Raw genomic sequence first — 18177 nt, 5'->3', positions numbered from 1 at the left:
TCTTTGTTAATCTGCTAACTTCTTCATTAGCAGCAACCACGCTTATGTGAATGTGAAACATTTATGTGCTCATCTTTTCAACAGTTTCCTTATATTCATTCATATTTAAATCAATAGTGGTAAGAGTTGGTGTCTATGATTTAGATGAGGATGATTCTCCTTGCTCCAGGGCCATGAGTGCATAATTACCAAATTCTTCATCTTCATTATTCTCAGAGTCATCCCAACTTTTACCCTCTGTAATATAAGATTTACTTTGTTATTTCCTTAGAAGAGCTTCATACTTTGCTTCAAGTTCAAGATAAGCCTTGTCCTTCTTTAATTTCTTGGGTTTCCTGCATTCTGTAGCAAAGTGGCCTTGTTCATCACAATTGAAACATCTAATATTAGATCTGTCAACAGATCTAGTTTTGTAGGCATTCTTGCTATCAGAATTGTACTTCCCTTTTTCTTTCCAGCTGCTGATTTTATTGAAAGTTTGTCCTTTAATCCTGAAGTATCATGGCTTATTTACTCTAATATTAGAGAATTTTCTAGCCAAATAGGCCATTGACTGATCTAGCTCATCCAGTTCTTCAAGAGTGTAGAACTCATCTTTTTCTAATTCCAGAATGATTTGTTCCTATGAATCATTTGTTCTTTGCTCACTTGTTAAGGCAACTGGTATTTGAGATCTTGACTCATCAGTCGATGTTTGGCTTTCATTGACAATTAAAGTACTTGAACCATCTACAACATGTCCTTGGTCAGATCTTAATGATTTTCTCTGAATCATTTCAAGTTCATATGTTTTGAGAATTCCATATAGAACTTCCAGTGTTATCCTACTTAAGTCTCTTCCTTCCCTGATTGCTGAGATTTTCTCTTCCAAATGATCAGAGAGAGTAAGCAAGAACTTCAGGTTCACTTCTTCAGCTTCATAATATTTTTCATGAAGCTGCAAATCATTTATCAGCTTGTTAAACCTTTCAAACATATCGGTAATACTTTCCTTTGGCTTTGCCATAAAACCCTCATATTGTGAAATCAGTATTCTCCTTTGGTTTGACCCAACTTCTTCAGTTCCTTCACAGAGTATCTCAATCTTTTCCCATATTTGCTTGGCAGTGTCACAGTTGATAATGTTGTTGTACATCACATTTGTCAAGTGACTCAATCAATATTAATTGCAAGCTACTATCCAGGGAGACTTTCTCCTTTTCAGGGTCAGAATACTCATAAGGATCTTTTGGAGCAAAATGAGCTGGGATGACCATATCTCCATCTGTAGATTCCTCAACTCTAACCATAGGAATAAAGGGTCCATTCTTAAGGATCTGAATGTAGAGTGGATTGGCCATCTTGATAAACAACATCATTTTCTTTTTCCAAATAGTGTAATTAGCTTTGTCAAAGGTAGGAATTTTGATGCTACTGATTTTCTGTGTATTCATTCTTCCAAGATCTTGTATCTGTTTACTTTCAGATTCTTCTATGATACCACTTGTTAGGAAATGAATAACACACAGAGGGGGGTGAATGTGTTTTACTGTTTTTAGGCTTTTCTTGAAAGTTTTTGGCTTGCTTGAACAAAGTAAATTTAATCTTGTAGAAATGTGTTACTGCAGGAATTTAAACATGCAAGAATAAGGAACACAGATCTTTTTAAAACTCAATTAATTTTGTATTAAAATTAAGAATGTTTTTCTACAAAATTTCTAGGCTCTTTGATGTTAAAGAGCTTAGCTTCTCCTTGAGAGTGTTACAAGAAATTGATCTAAAATTGTTACAACTGACTAGGGACCAGTGTTAACTTTATAGCTCAGTTAACTGCTGGTTTACACCGTGTGTAATAAGACATGCTATTAGCTTTTCTAAACTGTCACTTGTCATTTCTATATATAGAAAAGCAGATCTTCCATTTCTGGCTTAGCATATCTTTAGCATCCCGTGTTCACTTTGATCGTCCTTTGTCAGTTAATCTTTACCATTGATCTTGCACATTCTTCAAGCTGCTTTTTGTAGACTTGTAAATCCAGCTGTTGGATTGTTTGTTGAATGTTTATCTTGGATATTGAACTGATCTGCAACCTTGTACTTTGAGATTGTACATCGAGATCTCCAGTTTAGGTCTATAGAACACTTGACATCTCGATAAGTATATAGGCTTATCGAGATCTCTAGTACTCTATATTTAGTTTAGCTTGTAGAGGTCTTCAGTTCTCTATAAGAGAATTTTGGCTTGTCGAGATCTCTAGTCTATACATCTTCACTTTGACTTATCGATAACTCTTAGTTCTCTAGTGGCTTCTTGACTTGTCGATTTCTCAGAGTTCTCTAGTCAAATTAACTTGTCGAAATCTCAGAGTCCTCTAGTGAATTTTAATTTATCGATATCTCTGAGTTCTCTAGTGAATTTTGAGTTATCGATATCTCTGAGTTCTCTAGTGGAACTTGATTTATCGATAACTCAGAGTTCTCTAATAAATGTAGACTTGTAAATAACTCTGAGTTCTCTAGTGAAGAAATGACTTGTCGATGTCTCCAATCTTCATGTCTTCAATTTGGCTTGTCGATGTCTTTCTGAGTTCTCTAATAGCTTTCCTGACTTCTTGATAAGCTATTCTGGAGTTCTCGAATGACTTCTCCATAACATTAAATATGTGACTTGTAGAGATCTTGACTTAGAGTATTTTTCTCCAAATAGGTTTATTCAACTCTAAGCTTCTTTAAAATTCTTCTGAGGCATGATCTTCTTGATCTTCTTCCAGATAGAATCCTTAGGCTTGATACTATTTTAGGAAAAAGACTTCAGTCTGCTCCTTTGCATTTTTACAGACTTTAAGTGTTACAAGTACAAAATACAGATTAAGATAACAATACAACTTACTTAGGGTTGACAAAATGTCTTAGTCTTGTTAAGGTGCAGGCATGTCTTTTACAACATGTTCATTGACTATTGTGCATTTCCTATTTTTGATGTAGACCCAATTTTTACTTTTTTGAGGTCTACTTTCAATATATGGCAACTTTTTATCACTTTCATGTTGCAATAAATGCAATCAAACTTGTCACAGAATGAGTAAGGATCATTTGCATTTGCTTTATTGTACTTGCATGCTCCTTCTACTGGCTTGTTAATAACCTTTTTACAAAGGTGAGTTAGATGATTTACTGAGCCATATTTTTGACACTGTTTCCTTGGAGCATCTGCAACAAATGCAAAGTTATTACTTTTCTTTATTCCAATTTTCCCATTTCTATTCTTCTTCTTCTTTCTTGCATCTTGAGTTTTTACTCCCTTGACAGGTGTCTTGGAATCTTGGTTAGCCGTGGGCTTCTTTTCAACTTTGAAAGTTGGAGTTGTTTCTACATTTTTCTTTTCATTATCTTCATCAGCAATTTCTTGCTTTATGATCAACTCTTCTCCACTAAAATCTACTTCACATGCTTTGAACATAGGTGAACCAACCTTTCTCAGCATAGTTGGGACATCTTCATTGTCAGTTGCTTTTCCTTTACCACCTACAACTTTCTTGCTGTTATTCAAAGCATCATAATCAAGACCAATAGCTATGTTAGCACATGGCTAATTTTTCTCATGGTACTGACCAACCAACTCAGATGCATTCCTAAAAGATTTCAACTATACTTCATTCTTTTCCAGCTTCTGCCTCAACATAGCTTCAATCTCAGCAACACACTTCAACTTGTTTTTCAGATATTCATTTTCTTGCTTGACTGACTCAAGCTCCACAAGCAGCAGATCCAGCTTTTTCTTCTCACTCTCAAGCTTCTCATTAGCTTTTGTTAGCCTACTGACTTCCTCAATAGCTGCTACCAAGCTAATGTGTATATGAAACATATCCACACTCATCTTTTCCACAGTCTCCTTATATTGACAAGCATTTAAATCAATAGTGGTTAGAGTTAGTACCTTTGATTTTGAAGTGGATGCTTCTCCATGCTCAAAAGCCATAAGTGCATAATTTCCAACTTCTTCATCCTCGTCATCAACATCAGTATCATCCCAACTCTTTCCTTCTACAATATAAGCTTTTCCAGACTATTTCTTCAAGAGAGCTTCATATTTGGCTTTCAGTTCCAAGTAAGCTTTATCCTTCTTCACCTTTTTAGGCTTTCTGCATTTAGTAGCAAAATGACCCAACTCATCACAATTGAAGCACCTTATCTTTGATATGTCCACAAATCCATTTTTGTAGCCACTTTTGCTAACTGAATTGTACTGAGCTTTTGGTTTCCAGTTGTTGTTGTTGGAAGATTATCCCTTGCTTTTGAAAATCCTTGGCTTCTTGACTCTTATATTGGAAATTTTTCTAGCCAAGTAAGCCATGGATTGATCCATTTAATCTAGTTCATCCAGGGTGTAATATTAATCTTCCTCCAGCTCCAATACAACTTGCTTCCGAAGTCCTTTATTCTTTTGTTCCATAGCTTGAACAACTGGAACTTGATCATCTTGCTCATCTTCACTTTCTTCTCTGTCATTTACAATCAAATCACTGGAACCATCAACAACATGTCCATGATGTGCTTTCAAAGACTTTCTTTGCAGCATCTTAAGTTCATTAGTTTTCAAGATTCCATATAGAACCTCCAAAGTCATTCTGCTTAGATCTCTTCCTTCTCTAATAGCTGATATTTTCTGTTCAAGATGGTCAAGAAGAGCTAGCAGAAAATTTAGGTTAACCTCTTCATCCTAATAATATTTTCCATGTAGCTGCAAGTCATTTATCAACTTATTGAACCTTTCAAAACTTCAGTAATTCCTTCTTTTGGTTTAGCCATAAACCCCACTGAGAAATCAGAATCCTACTTTGGTTTGACCTAACTTCCTCTGTTCCTTCACACAGGATCTCTATCTTCTCTTAGATATGTTTGGTTGTGTCACAGTTGACAATATTGTTATATATTATATTGTCAAGTGACTCTATTAAAATCAGTTGCAAACCACTATCCAGAAAAAAATAATCTTTTTCAAGTTCAGTATATTCTGAAGGATCTTTAGGAGCATAATGTGCCGGAATAACCATATCTTCATCTGTAGATTCCTCAACTCTTACCATGGGAGTGAAAGGCCCATTCTTGAGGATCTGAATATATAATGGGTTGACCATCCTTATGAACAACATCATTTTCTTTTTCCATAGTGTGTAGTTAGATCTGCAAAGGTAGGGATTTTGATACTGTTGAGCTTCTATGTATTCGTTCTTCCATGATCTTTAATCTTTTTGCTTTTAGATTTTGCTCTGATACCACTTGTTGGATAATGAATACAACAAATAGGGGGTGAATGTGTTTTGGATAATTTTTAAGCTTTTTAAACTGTTATGGATATGGTGAACAAAGTATCTAACTTGTAGAGATAAAGTGTTTTAGCAGAAATAATAAAACATGCACATGAACACACTATCTTCAAAACTCACTTAATTTTATTTTAAAATCAAGTATGTCTTGCTACAAATATCCGGGTTCTTTTTATAAAGAACTCAGCTTCTTTCTTGAGAGAGTTACAAGAATTTCTAGATCTATTTTTTCAACTAAAACAAAGCATCTAGTGTTTACTTTATGAACAGTAAACACAGTTTTACACAGCATGCAATAGCATGTACTAAACCCTACTTTAAGTTAACTAAAACTTTATGTTTCTAGATTAGTGTATCTTTGTAAATTGTTTTTGTGTGGCATTTATGACACTTTATTACACTCCGTAAAGCTTTGAATTGGTGTAAATGTACTCAACTTATTGGTATATTAATGTGTTTTCTAGTGTTTTTGCATTTTCAGGAATCTTTAAGTAATCAAGTGGATTAGCATTGTTTTGGTGCTAATTTGGTGTTAAGGTGGTGTTGGAATAAAAGCTCTTGGAAAACCGGATCAAATCAGCAAGGAAAAAGAAGATGTCAGCTTTTTATGCAGGAGGTCAGCGCGCTCGCGCTGTGAAAGCGCGCGGTCGCACCCAAAGTCTAGAAACTCAGCGCGCCCGCGCTGGTCAAGCGCGAGGCTGTGCCACGTCGAATTTAAAGAATCCTGATCTACTCTGATTTTGATCCGGAAGACTTCTACTCTGCACGGGGCTGCTATATATACATAATTAAGTTCGTTTTTTAGAAGAGACACACCATAGCACAAGGAGAAGGAGTAAAGAAGACCGTTTTAGCACAATTCAACCAAGGCGAAGAAGACCTAGTTCTAACTTATGATTCTTTGTTTAAGTTGTAACATTGGATGCTATTTTTCTTATTCTTGAACCTATACTCTTGTGTTGTACTTTGTTTATTATTGGTTTATAAAGACTACATTTATTATACCATGCTTTCATCAGAACCCACGTTGATGATGAGTCCGATTATGGGCTAATCGTTATCGTGGGGTTCTAACGGATTTATTTATGGATTTCTTTGGTTAGTTTGTTCTGATGCCTTAGTGTGTGGTGATTGTATGATAACCTAGTATTGGTTGTGCTTATTCGTCTTATGAGCGTCGCGAACTTATAAGATAGTGTGTTAATTCTTAATGAAACGAAAGTGAATTTAAGGATTTAGAACTTGCCATGCTAGCATAGGTTCATGTATTATTGTTATGTATGATTCGTAGGTAATTTTAACCATCTTACTTTCCCTATGTAATCATGATAGATAACTTGTGCGTTAAACCTTTATGTTGTAAAATTCTATAGACATATAGGGTCTCAATATAATTGGTGTCTATTCAGCTTCTATCTGTTTTATGGATGTCTGGTAGTATGGTATCCATACAATGAAAGTTGGTGTTTATTAGTTTCGTGTTATCTGATTAGTGTCATCACCATTACATGCTAAGGTCAAGAATGAAAAGACTATTGAATGAAGTATTTAATACAGTTAGAATCTCATGTTTGTCATATATATTAATTCAACCATTCTTATTCTCTTAGTTATAATTGTTAATTTAAATCTTACTTATAAAACAATCTCAATTTGTTAATCGTCTAAGCAATGAATAATAGCCATATCAATGTTGCATAAGTGCATAAATTATAAAGTTAACCTAAACCAGTCTCTGTGGGAACGAATCTGATTTATATCTTATACTACTTGCGAACACATATGCTTGCTTGAATTTTAGCGCATGTTTAGTAACTAACAAGTTTTCGGCGCCGCTTCGAGGGACTCGGTGTTAATTTTTAGTTTATGTGTTTGTCATCAATGGTCGTTAAAGTTTATTGACTCGGACATTATTACTTATCTGTTTCCTTGTCTTATTTCAGGTACTCTAGCGAGAGTGTATGCATACGTGTTCACGCTCTCGTATGAGAACTCTGGATAAAGCCGAAGAAGAAGTTGTAGTGGTTCGAAGAGAGGTTTTTGAGGACGAAGAAAAGTTAGAAGAAGAAGAGAAAGTCGAGGAAGCAGTTTTAGTAGTGATGGGGGATCAAGCAAAAATTTCTAAAGCTTTGATGGACTATTCTCAGCCTAAGATCAATGACATTCAATCAAGCATTATTAGGCCATCCATCTCGGCTAACACTTTTGAGATCAAGTCAAGCACGATTCAGATGATACAGAACTCAGTTCACTTTGGGGGTTCTCCTACTGAAGACCCCAACATGCACATCATGGATTTTATTGAGATCTGTGACACTTTCCAGTTCAATGGTGTGACTGAAGATGCTATCAAGCTGCGACTCTTCCCATTCTCTCTGAGGGATAAAGCAAAGTGTTGGTTACATTCTCTACCACCAGGGTCTATCACCACATGGGAAGATCTTGCTCAAAAGTTTCTCACTAAATTCTTCCATATGGCGAAGACTGCTGCAATCAGGAATGCTCTTACTCAGTTTGCTCAGCAAACTGGAGAATCTCTGTGTGAGGCTTGGGATCAATATAAGGGGATGCTAAGGAAGTGCCCATACCATGGCATGCCTGATTGAATGATTATAAATTGTTTCTACAATGGACTGGGTGCTACTTCTAGACCCATGCTCGATGCAGCATCAGGAGGAGCCTTGTGGGATAAGAGCTACATTGAAGCTTATAAATTTATTGAACTGATGGCTGCTAATGAATACCAGAATCCTTCCCAGAGGCTGACTCAGGGAAAAGTAGCAGGAATTCTGGAGTTGGATGCAGCAACTGCTATAGCTGCCCAACTGAATGCTTTAACGATGAAGGTGGAAACTTTAACTAATTATGGAGTTAATCAAATCACTAGTGTTTGTGAGCTTTGTGCTGGTGCACATGATACTGATCAGTGTGCTATTTCTAGTGAATCAGCTCAGTTCGTGAGCCACTTTCAGCGATCACAGCAACCTGTGCCAGCCACTTATCATCCCATCAACCGCAATCATCCTAATTTTAGCTGGAGCAACGCTCAGAATGCGATTCAACAGCCTTATCAGTAGTACCCATCTAAGAAGTACAACCCCCTGGTTTTCAGCAACCGCAATATGCACCAAGGCAGCAACTTCGGCTGCAACAATACAGGGGAGAAACAGATCAATCCTCCACCGCCTTTTCCTAAGTGACTGTAGAAGAAAAAGCTGGATAAGCAATTTAAGAAGTTTCTGGAGGTGTTCAAGAAAGTTCATATTAACATACCTTTCGTTGAGGCTCTTGAGCACATGCCTAGTTACGCAAAGTTTATGAAAGGTGTTCTCTCTTGGAAAGTGAAGCTAGATAATTTAGAGACTGTCGCACTCACGGAGGAATACAGTGTTGTGCTGCAACAGAAGCTGCCTCCAAAGCTAAAAGATCCAGGAAGCTTCACTATTACGTGTACTATTGGAAAAGTGTCTTTTGATAGATGCTTATGTGACTTGGGAGCGAGCATCAATCTGATGCCTTTGTCAATCTTCAAGAAGTTGAACTTTCCTGATCCAAAACTGACTTATATGACTTTGCAGTTGGCCGACCGTTCTATCACATATCCGCGAGGAATTGTGGAGGATGTCTTGGTAAAGGTTGATAAACTCATCTTCCCTGCTAATTTCGTAATTCTTGATGTGTAGAAGGGTGAGCTTACAATACGAGTGTTGGATCAGGATGTAACTTTTAATGTGTTCAATGCTATGAAATTTCCTACGGAAAATGAGGAGTGTTTAATGGTGGAATTGGTCGATTCTACGGTGACTTCAGAACTTGATCAATTACTAAGGTCTGATGCCTTAGAGAAGGCCTTATTGGGGAATTCAGATAGTGAAGATGATGAAGGTGAAGAGTAATTGTTATATCTGAATGCTTCTCCCTGGAAGAGGAAGATTGATATGCCTTTTGAATCTCTTGTAATGGTGGAATTGAACAAAGCTCCTAAACGCCTCAAACCATGTATTGAGGAAGCTCCCACTCTTGAGCTTAAGCCTTTACCTGAACATTTGAGGTAGGCGTTTTTAGGTGATGCATCTACTTTGCCTGTTATTATTGTATCTGACCTTTCAGGTAGCGACGGAGAGAAGCTTTTAAGGATTCTAAGAGAGTTCAAATCGGCAATTGGATGTACTATATCAGATATTAAGGGAATCAGCTCTTCTTATTGCATGCATAAAATTCTGCTAGAGGAAGGTAGAAAGCCTACGGTTTAGAAGCAAAGAAGACTTAATCCAATCATGAAGGAAGTAGTGAAGAAGGAAATTCTTAAGTGGCTGGATGCAGGGATTATCTATCCTATTTCTGACAGTTCTTGGGTGAGTCCAGTTTAGTGTATACCGAAGAAGGGAGGTATCACGGTTGTTGCTAATGAGAAGAATGAGCTCATCCCTACTCGAACAGTCACGGGATGGAGAGTTTGTATGGACTACAAGAAGCTGAACAAGGCCACTAGGAAAGATCACTTCCCTCTACCTTTCATTGACCAGATGCTTGACAGATTGGATGATCACGAGTATTAATATCTTTTGGATGGCTATTCGGGTTATAATCATATTTGTATCGCTCCAGAAGATCAGGAGAAGACTACCTTCACTTGTCCATTTGGTACTTTCGCCTTCAGATGAGTTTCTTTTGGTCTGTATGGTGCACCAGCCATATTTCAGAGATGTATGATGGCCATCTTTTCTGAAATGATTGGCCAGAATGTGGAGGTGTTCATGGATGACTTCTCTGTATTTGACGATTTTTTTTGACGAATGCTTGCAGAATCTTGGACATGTTCTCAAGAGGTGTGTTGAGATCAACTTGGTTCTCAATTGGGAGAAATGTCACTTTATGGTGCGACATGGCATTATTCTTGGGCACAAGGTTTCTAGTAAGGGTCTTGAGGTGGACAAAGCCAAGGTGGGGGTCATTGAAAATCTTCCTCCACCCATTTTTGTTAAGGGAATTCACAGATTTCTTGGTCATGCGGGTTTCTATAGGCGTTTCATCAAGAACTTCTCTAAGATTTCGAAGCCATTGTGTAGTTTGCTAGAGAAAGATGTCCCTTTCAAGTTTGATGATGAGTGCCTTGCAGCTTTTGAGATATTGAAGAAGAGTTTAATCACGGCACCTGTCATAACTGCACCAGACTGGAATGAACCTTTTGAGATGATGTGCGATGCAAGTGATTATGCAATTGGAGCAGTTCTTGGGAAGAGAAAGAACAACATATTTCATGTGGTTTACTATGCTAGTAAGACCTTGAATGGTGCTCAACTGAATTATACTACTACGGAGAAAGAACTTTTGGCTATTGTCTATGGTTTTGAGAAATTTTGATCTTATCTACTTGGGACTAAATTGACAGTTTTCACTAATCACGCTGCGATTCGTTATCTCGTCTCAAAGAAGGACTCGAAGCCTAGATTGATTAGATGGGTTCTTTTGCTTCAAGAATTTGAATTAGAGATCAAGGACAGAAAGGGGACTGAAAATCAAGTCGCTGATCATCTTCCGCGTTTAGAGAACCCTAATGCTAATTTACGGGACAAGACAATGATAAATGAGTCTTTTCCCGATGAGCAGTTATTTGGAGTACAAGAGGAAGAACCGTGGTTCGCAAACATTGTGAACTACCTTGTGAGTAATGTCATGCGTCCCGACTTATCATATACTCAAAGGAAGAAGTTTCTACATGAAGTCAAGTAGTATATGTGGGATGAGACATTTCTTTTTTGTTAAGGAGCTGACCAAATCATCAGGAGATATATTCCTTATAGCGAAACGGGGGGATCTTGCGAGATTGCCACTCAACGGCTTATGGAGGAAACTATGGTGGAGAAAAGACAGCAGCTCGTATTCTTCAAGCAGGTTTCTTTTGGCCGACTTTGTTTAAAGATGCTCATCAGTTCGTTTTGAAATGTGATCAATGTTAACGTGTGGGTAATTTGTCTAAGGGGGATGAAATACCACTTAATGTGCTTCTCGAGGTTGAAGTCTTCGATGTTTAGGGAATTAACTTCAGGGGGCCATTTATCTCATCTTGTAACAATCAGTATATCTTGTTGGCGGTTGATTAAGTATCAAAATGGGTTGAAATTAAGGTGTTTCCAATGAACAACGTGAAGGTGGTGCTTAATTTTCTTCACAAGCAGATATTCACAAGGTTTGGAACTCCAAGAGGCATGATCAGTGATGAGGGGTCGCATTTTTGTAATCGCAAGTTCACTACTATGACGCATAGGTATAATGTGAATCACCGCATTGCTACGGCTTATCATCCTCAGATAAATGGTCAATTTGAGGTATCTAACAGAGAGATTAAGCGCATTTTGGAGAAATTTGTGTGTCCATCGAGGAAAGATTGGTATTTGAAGCTTGATAAAGTTGATTGGGCTTATAGAACAACATACAAGACTCCATTAGAAATGTCGCCGTTTCAGTTGGTTTATGGTAAGGGGTGTCATTTGCTGTGGAGCTCGAGCATAAGGCGTATTGGGCTTTGAAGAAATTGAATCTGGACTTGGATGCAGTTGGAAAGAAGAGGATGCTTCAATTGAATGAACTCGACGAGTTTCAACCTCAAGCATTTAAGAACAACAAAATGTATAAAGAGAAAGTCAAGAGGTGGCACGATAGGGGTCTAGAGCTCAAATTATTTGTGCCGGGATAAAAATTCTTTTGTTTAACTCTCGTCTCCGCTTTTTTCCTGGAAAGTTAAAGTCAAGGTGGTTAGGGCCATTCATAATCAAAACTGTGTTTCCACATGGAGCGGTGGAAATTTTTGAGAGTGATTCGGGCCTAGCATTCAAGGTCAATGGTCAGAGGTTGAAGCATTACTATGGTGACACGGTAAACCGCGAGGTGTTTAGTATCATTTTATTGTCCGTTTGATCTCAAGTTTCTACGTCGAGCTAACGACGTAAAACAGGCGCTTCTTGGGAGGCAACCCAAGTTTGTTATACATTAGTAGGTAGAGGAAGCAAGAAGAAAGGAGAAAATCACAAAAAAATCAGAAAAAGAAAAAAATTCAGGGCCAATTTCAGTAGCCAAGCGCCCACGTTAATCTAGCGCGCGGCCGCGCTGTTTTTCCAAAAGGTAAGCGCACCCGCGCTGATCTAGCGCGCGCCCGTGCCATTTTGGCAGAAGGTGAGCGCACCCGCGCTGGTCTAGCATGTGGCCGCACTGGGGTCCTGACTCAGAAAAAAATAAAAACATCAGTTTTGTAGAGAAAAACGGGATTTTTGCTACAAAATCAATTTCAAACCGAATTTTACTCTTCCACATCCTAAATTTCCCTCTCCAAATCAAACGCATTATTCCCATGATTCCCATAATCAATTCCCACTTCTATTCCATATTTAATTCTCTTTTCTCCACCTATATATACACACACTTATACACAAACTTCTTCACCACATCACAAATTCTCAAACACAAAAATCTCTCAAATACTTAGCTTTTATTCTCTCTTACTCAATCCCAATGGCACCTAAGAGACAAAGAACTCAAGTAAGCAGCAACACCACTGATTCTTCATCTGTGGGCGATATGAGGCCATGGTTTTCTACTCCTGAGGCTGAAAAAGAGTACACGAGGCTTCTCTCGAAGCCTATTGTAAATGAGCGAGGTTTTCTACCATCAAGGAAGGATGGTAAGTTGTTGGAGATGATTCTGGAGATGGGTTGGGTTCCTTTTTATGAGGCTCCCGCTGTTGTGCCCATGAGTGTTGTGCGAGAGTTCTATGCTAATGCGAAGGTGGAGAAGAATGGCTTCACGGTGGTCAGGGGGATGACTGTGGAGTATAGTGCAGATGTGATAAGGAGGGTGATTGAGCAGCCCGTGAGGAAACCCGATCAGGACACTTGGAATGATAAGACTCCGGAGGACTTTAATCTGGATTTGATCGTTGCTACTCTCTGTGTGCCCGAGACTCACTGGAAGTTCAAGAGGGGCACAACTGATTACTCCACGTTCCTTGCTTCGTGTATGAACAGGTTTGCACGGGCTTGGAACTCATTTTTTTGTGCCAACATCATGCCATCATTACATGTGCATGAGATTACTGTGGAGCGTGCTCGTCTGCTTTGAGGTATACTTCAGGGCGATTATATTGATTTGGAAATGGTTATATATCAGGGGATTTTGAGATTTTTGAGAGGAGGTACTACGGGTTCTATACCCTATGAGTCCGTTGTGACGAAGCTGTGTGTCGCAGTTGGTGTTTATTAGCCCGCACATGAGCAGCTTCAGCTTGCCAGTGCTCCTATCGACAGTTCTACGCTATTGAACATGACTGAGAGGTATGGTGGCAAGCCCGATCCTAAGGGGCTTGGTTATTCATATGATCATCTACTAGATGGTAGACCAGCGGATCAGACTTTTGATGGTGGGACGCAGCAGGCAAGGAAGGCAGCATGGAGAGCTTAGTTGGGAGAGGAGGCTGGTCCGTCACAACAGGAGTAGGAGGAAGCAGGAGCTGAGGTTGGAGCTGGTTTGAGTTCAACACATTATATGCGTCTAGCGAGGAGGATGGATGTCATACATGACATCCATATCAGGTTTGCACATGATATCACCCAGGCACTTGGGACTGCATTTAGAGCCACCGGTGTTGACATCCAGTGTCCAGTATTTGGTGAGGACTCCGTGTATCCACCTCCAGACACGCCTGACACTCCACCCGTTGAGGGTGATGATCCTGATTCGGAGTAGGTATGCCTGATTCCTTACTATTACCTTCAGTGAGGATAATGAATATTTTAAGTTTGGGGGTAGTAGTTGATGGAATATGTTTTGTGTGAGTCGCATATAGTTTGCATATTCATGATATTTTAGTTCATATAGTTACATTTTTGCCATGTAGTTTTTTTAAAAAAAAATTGGTAGTTTTTATAATAATTTGTTCATATAGTTCATGCATTTGCATTATAGCATGATCCATTAGATGATTTTTCCGATTAACTTGTGATATTGATGCTAGTGTAGTGAAGTCGTATTTAGTGATGTTGAGTCGTATTAAATTAATTCGCATGCTAGAGACAATTGTATTTCACTAAGTCTTATAGGTTGCTAAAGAACTAGATCATGGTCATGGTTTGTTTGTTTGTCGAGGTTTAATCGCTTGTTTATATTTAGAATTTAGGATATTCTCTTAATAATAAAAGACATGGATATTTAAAAATTGGAGAAAATTGGATTTCGTTGCTAGTTGTTGTGGCTAGGTGTCAAATGGCTAGCAGCCGGCTCATATTTATATGAGTAGTCTAGGATTGAATGAGATGGAGCGAAACGCACTCATTCAGAAATTGTTAAAAAAAAAAGAAAAAAGAAAAAAAGTATGTGTTATACATAAGTAATCACGAGTGGGCGCTTTAGTACTCGAGTTATTAAGTTCTTAGGGGAATTTGTGCCTCGTGACCTAAGGCTTTTTATAGTCTGGGATTCGCTAACCTAACGCTCGCTACATGGGTACTATTGTATAAGTCTTTTGTGGACCTCACTCATTGCACGATCAAACCAGCATAGTTTTGTTGTTTTTTTTATTTTGTTGAGAATAAAGGCGTGAATCCATGTAAAACTATGATACAAGAATTGAAGTGTTAAAAGTTATTTTCAGTCTAGCTTTTATTCTATTTATAACCTTGTGATTGCTTTGATGAGTAGTGAGTCATGATTGTTGATCTAGTTGCAATAATATGTTTGTAAGCAGTTGCACACACGCACGTCTCTGGTTTGTAGATTGATTTGTGAGGTTTGATTAATCTTTATGCGAGTAACTGCATTTGCTAAGATGTTGCTTGTTGATTGGTGTAGTTATTCTATTGGGGATCGTTGCGTTCATTTAGTTGCATTCATACATTTTTATTTCTTGTACTTTGAGTCTGTTTATGCTTGAGGACAAGCATCAATTCAAGTTTGGGGGTATGTTGAGTGACATTTATGACACTTTATTACGCTCCGTAAAGCTTTCAATTGGTGTAAATGTACTCAAGTTGTTGGTATTTTAATGTGTTTTCTAGTGTTTTTGCATTTTTAGGCATTATCTACGTAGTCAGGTGGATTAACATTCTTTTGGTACTAATTTACTGTTAAGGTGGTGTTGGAATAAAAGCTCTTGGAAAATTGGCTCAAATCAGCAAGGAAATAGAAGAAGTCAGATTTTTATACAGAGCGCGCGCCCGCGCCCAATGTCCAGAAACTCAGCGCGCCCGCGCTGGTCAAGCGCGCGGCCGTGCCAGGTCAAATTTAAAGAATCCTGTTTCTACTCTAATTTTGATCCAGAAGACTTTTACTCTACATAGGGCTGATATATATACATAATTAAGCTCTTCTTTCAGAAGAGACACACCAGAACACAAGCAGAAGGAGTAAAGAAGACTGTTTTAGCACAATTCAACACTATGCCATAAATGGGCTATTGTAATGCCTAAATGGTATTACAATAGGCCCCAAAAGCGTTACAATAGGTCTATTATAACACCAGGGGGCGTTACGTATACGAGCATTACAATAGACACCCTAATGTAACACTTCATTGATCTATTGTAACAGAGAGGAAAACGTTACAATAGGCACCTACTGTAACACTTAAAGGCCCAAATATAACACAAAATGAGTGATACAATAGCTTGATCAAGATTTTATAAGTAGGACCCACAAGGTTGGGTCCCACAACCTATTGTAACAGTCTATTTTATCTATTGTAACACCAATTTTTTGTAATTAAGCAACACTACCATATGTAATATAACACTATATGTAAACATATATTACACTAGAATAGTCAAATGTAACAATCCTATATATAATTAATAAAATATCAAATTTGCATACATGAGTCTCAATTTTTCGAACCAAACTATTAAATAACAGTCTCAATCTCTAAACCATACCACTACACAAGAGTCTCATCTCTAACTCCAACAACTACAACATAAAACCCAAGCTATCCTTGGATAGGAAAAAACTACTCGTCGACTATCCTTTGATATGAAATTATACAAAATAACCAGGCAGGGAAGCACTTTTTGCCCTTCTACACTTTCCTAGATCTGAATACAAAATAACCAGCAGAGAGCTACTTGTTCTCCCTCATTCACCATTCCTTGCTCCTATACACAAGTCACACCAAATTGCATAAGAATTAATACAAAATGCATTTTGGACTTAGATAGGGGAAATGAGGATTTTACAATAGATGCTAGCTACGCGAATTATACTAAAATATACTAAAAGAAAAACAAGTAAGAATCACACACAAAACTTATTTAATTTGGAAGAGGCTACCTACTTGGCAAGTCCTTCCTCCAACCTGTAGTAGACATATCTTTCTTTCAGGGTCTCTAGGAACTTAACATCATAGTCGGCGAGATAGCCCCAGTCAAAAAAAAATAATGACTCTCTTACCAGCAAGTTGAGAGAACAGATGAGGTTCAATCAAATTCAATGTCTAAATCCATTCTACGATGGAAAGATTTACAAAACTTAAAAACCATTGCAAGACCTACAGTATATGAATAAGTATGCTGTAGCGATGATACATTCTATGACTTAGACTTATTTGTGAATGTAGCAAAAGATCTGGAATACACAATTTACTTTTTTTATCTCCTTCCCAGTTAAGTAACAGGTATATTCTTAAAATGGTCTAGCTTTTCTTTCCTGGGACTTTATTTTGTATATGAGGATATGGTGAAATTCACATTTAGTTGCCTTGTGCAAATCAGATGAAAAAATGATAAGAATAAAAGACAGAGAAGAAACCATGAAAGGTTTCTCTAAATGGAAAAGACTATCATCTTCTTTTATATACCTTTTTTGAGGAAACGGTTAAGGTCACGCGAAGGTGATTGTCCCATGATACAACACGCGTTACTTACCACACTAGTAAAACATTCCCAGATTCCCAGTTAACTGAGCTCGATATGTACTAGATAACATAAATTTCTGGAACTTGTCCCTGTTGTTCAAAGTATATCGAATCTCCTAACTTTGAGAACGATTCAATTCCTGATCAACAAAGGGGAAACACAAAATTTATTAGTAAAAATGTAATAACAGTATGGGAGTACACAGTGATAAAGAATAGCGAAAATTAGTTATATAGATACTAGTTAGTATTCATTTTAATAGATATTAGTTCATTAGGTAGTTGTGGTTCAGTACCATCTTGGTAAGTTCATTATACATAAATTTCTCCTTTGATGCATGTTTATGTCTGGAAAAAAATTTGACAACATGGAGCAAATTTGTAAGCAAACAAACAAGAGGACTCCATTAATTTGGTCAGCAAGTGAATTTATGTTGCATAAAAATTTAGCACAGTAGCCACTCAAAGGGTGTACTAGTGCTCATTCATTCAAATAAGTGATCATATGCAGTCACTGCTTCACACTAGAATAGTAGGTTCCTCTAAAATTTTGTAAATTAAGTGTTTATCTAGTCAACTATGGGGAGCTACATGCATAGATACAATGTAATTTGGTGGAGCCCGGGAAATGGTCCAAGGCATAAATGTTAAGTCAACAACAGACATCACAATTGCACACAATTATAAATTAAACCAGCATAAGAAACAGAGCCAGCTAAGCCAAAATTTCTGTAGAAATTTAACTTCAATTGCATGACTGAAGAATTATACCATATATATTATATAGAAAAATATTCACATTAAATAATTATATAATTTCATCAGGAGAAAAACAGAACCCACCTCTTACACGTCTTTATAAAACAACTGGAACTTTGGTATCCGCTCTGGAGCACATGTGATGATTTGCAAGATACATAATCAAAATCCCAAGACTAAACTAACAAACACACCATGATATAGAAGGAGAGGTTA

The 18177-nt window shown here is 37.6% G+C and overlaps 1 non-coding gene across 1 annotated transcript; it reads right to left on the bottom strand.

The window, feature by feature from the left end:
• Nucleotides 1–7795: 7795 nt before the first annotated feature.
• On the bottom strand, nucleotides 7796–7902 carry LOC141682358 (small nucleolar RNA R71). Its single transcript, XR_012559759.1, has one exon. It is a non-coding gene; the product is annotated as a small nucleolar RNA R71 (small nucleolar RNA).
• Nucleotides 7903–18177: the final 10275 nt, after the last annotated feature.

The sequence above is a fragment of the Apium graveolens genome, chromosome 8 (genome assembly GCF_009905375.1).
Source record: "Apium graveolens cultivar Ventura chromosome 8, ASM990537v1, whole genome shotgun sequence".
Taxonomy (NCBI): Eukaryota; Viridiplantae; Streptophyta; class Magnoliopsida; order Apiales; family Apiaceae; genus Apium; species Apium graveolens.
The sequence above is the reverse complement of the archived record's forward strand: the minus strand, read 5'-3'. Positions and strand labels throughout refer to the sequence as shown.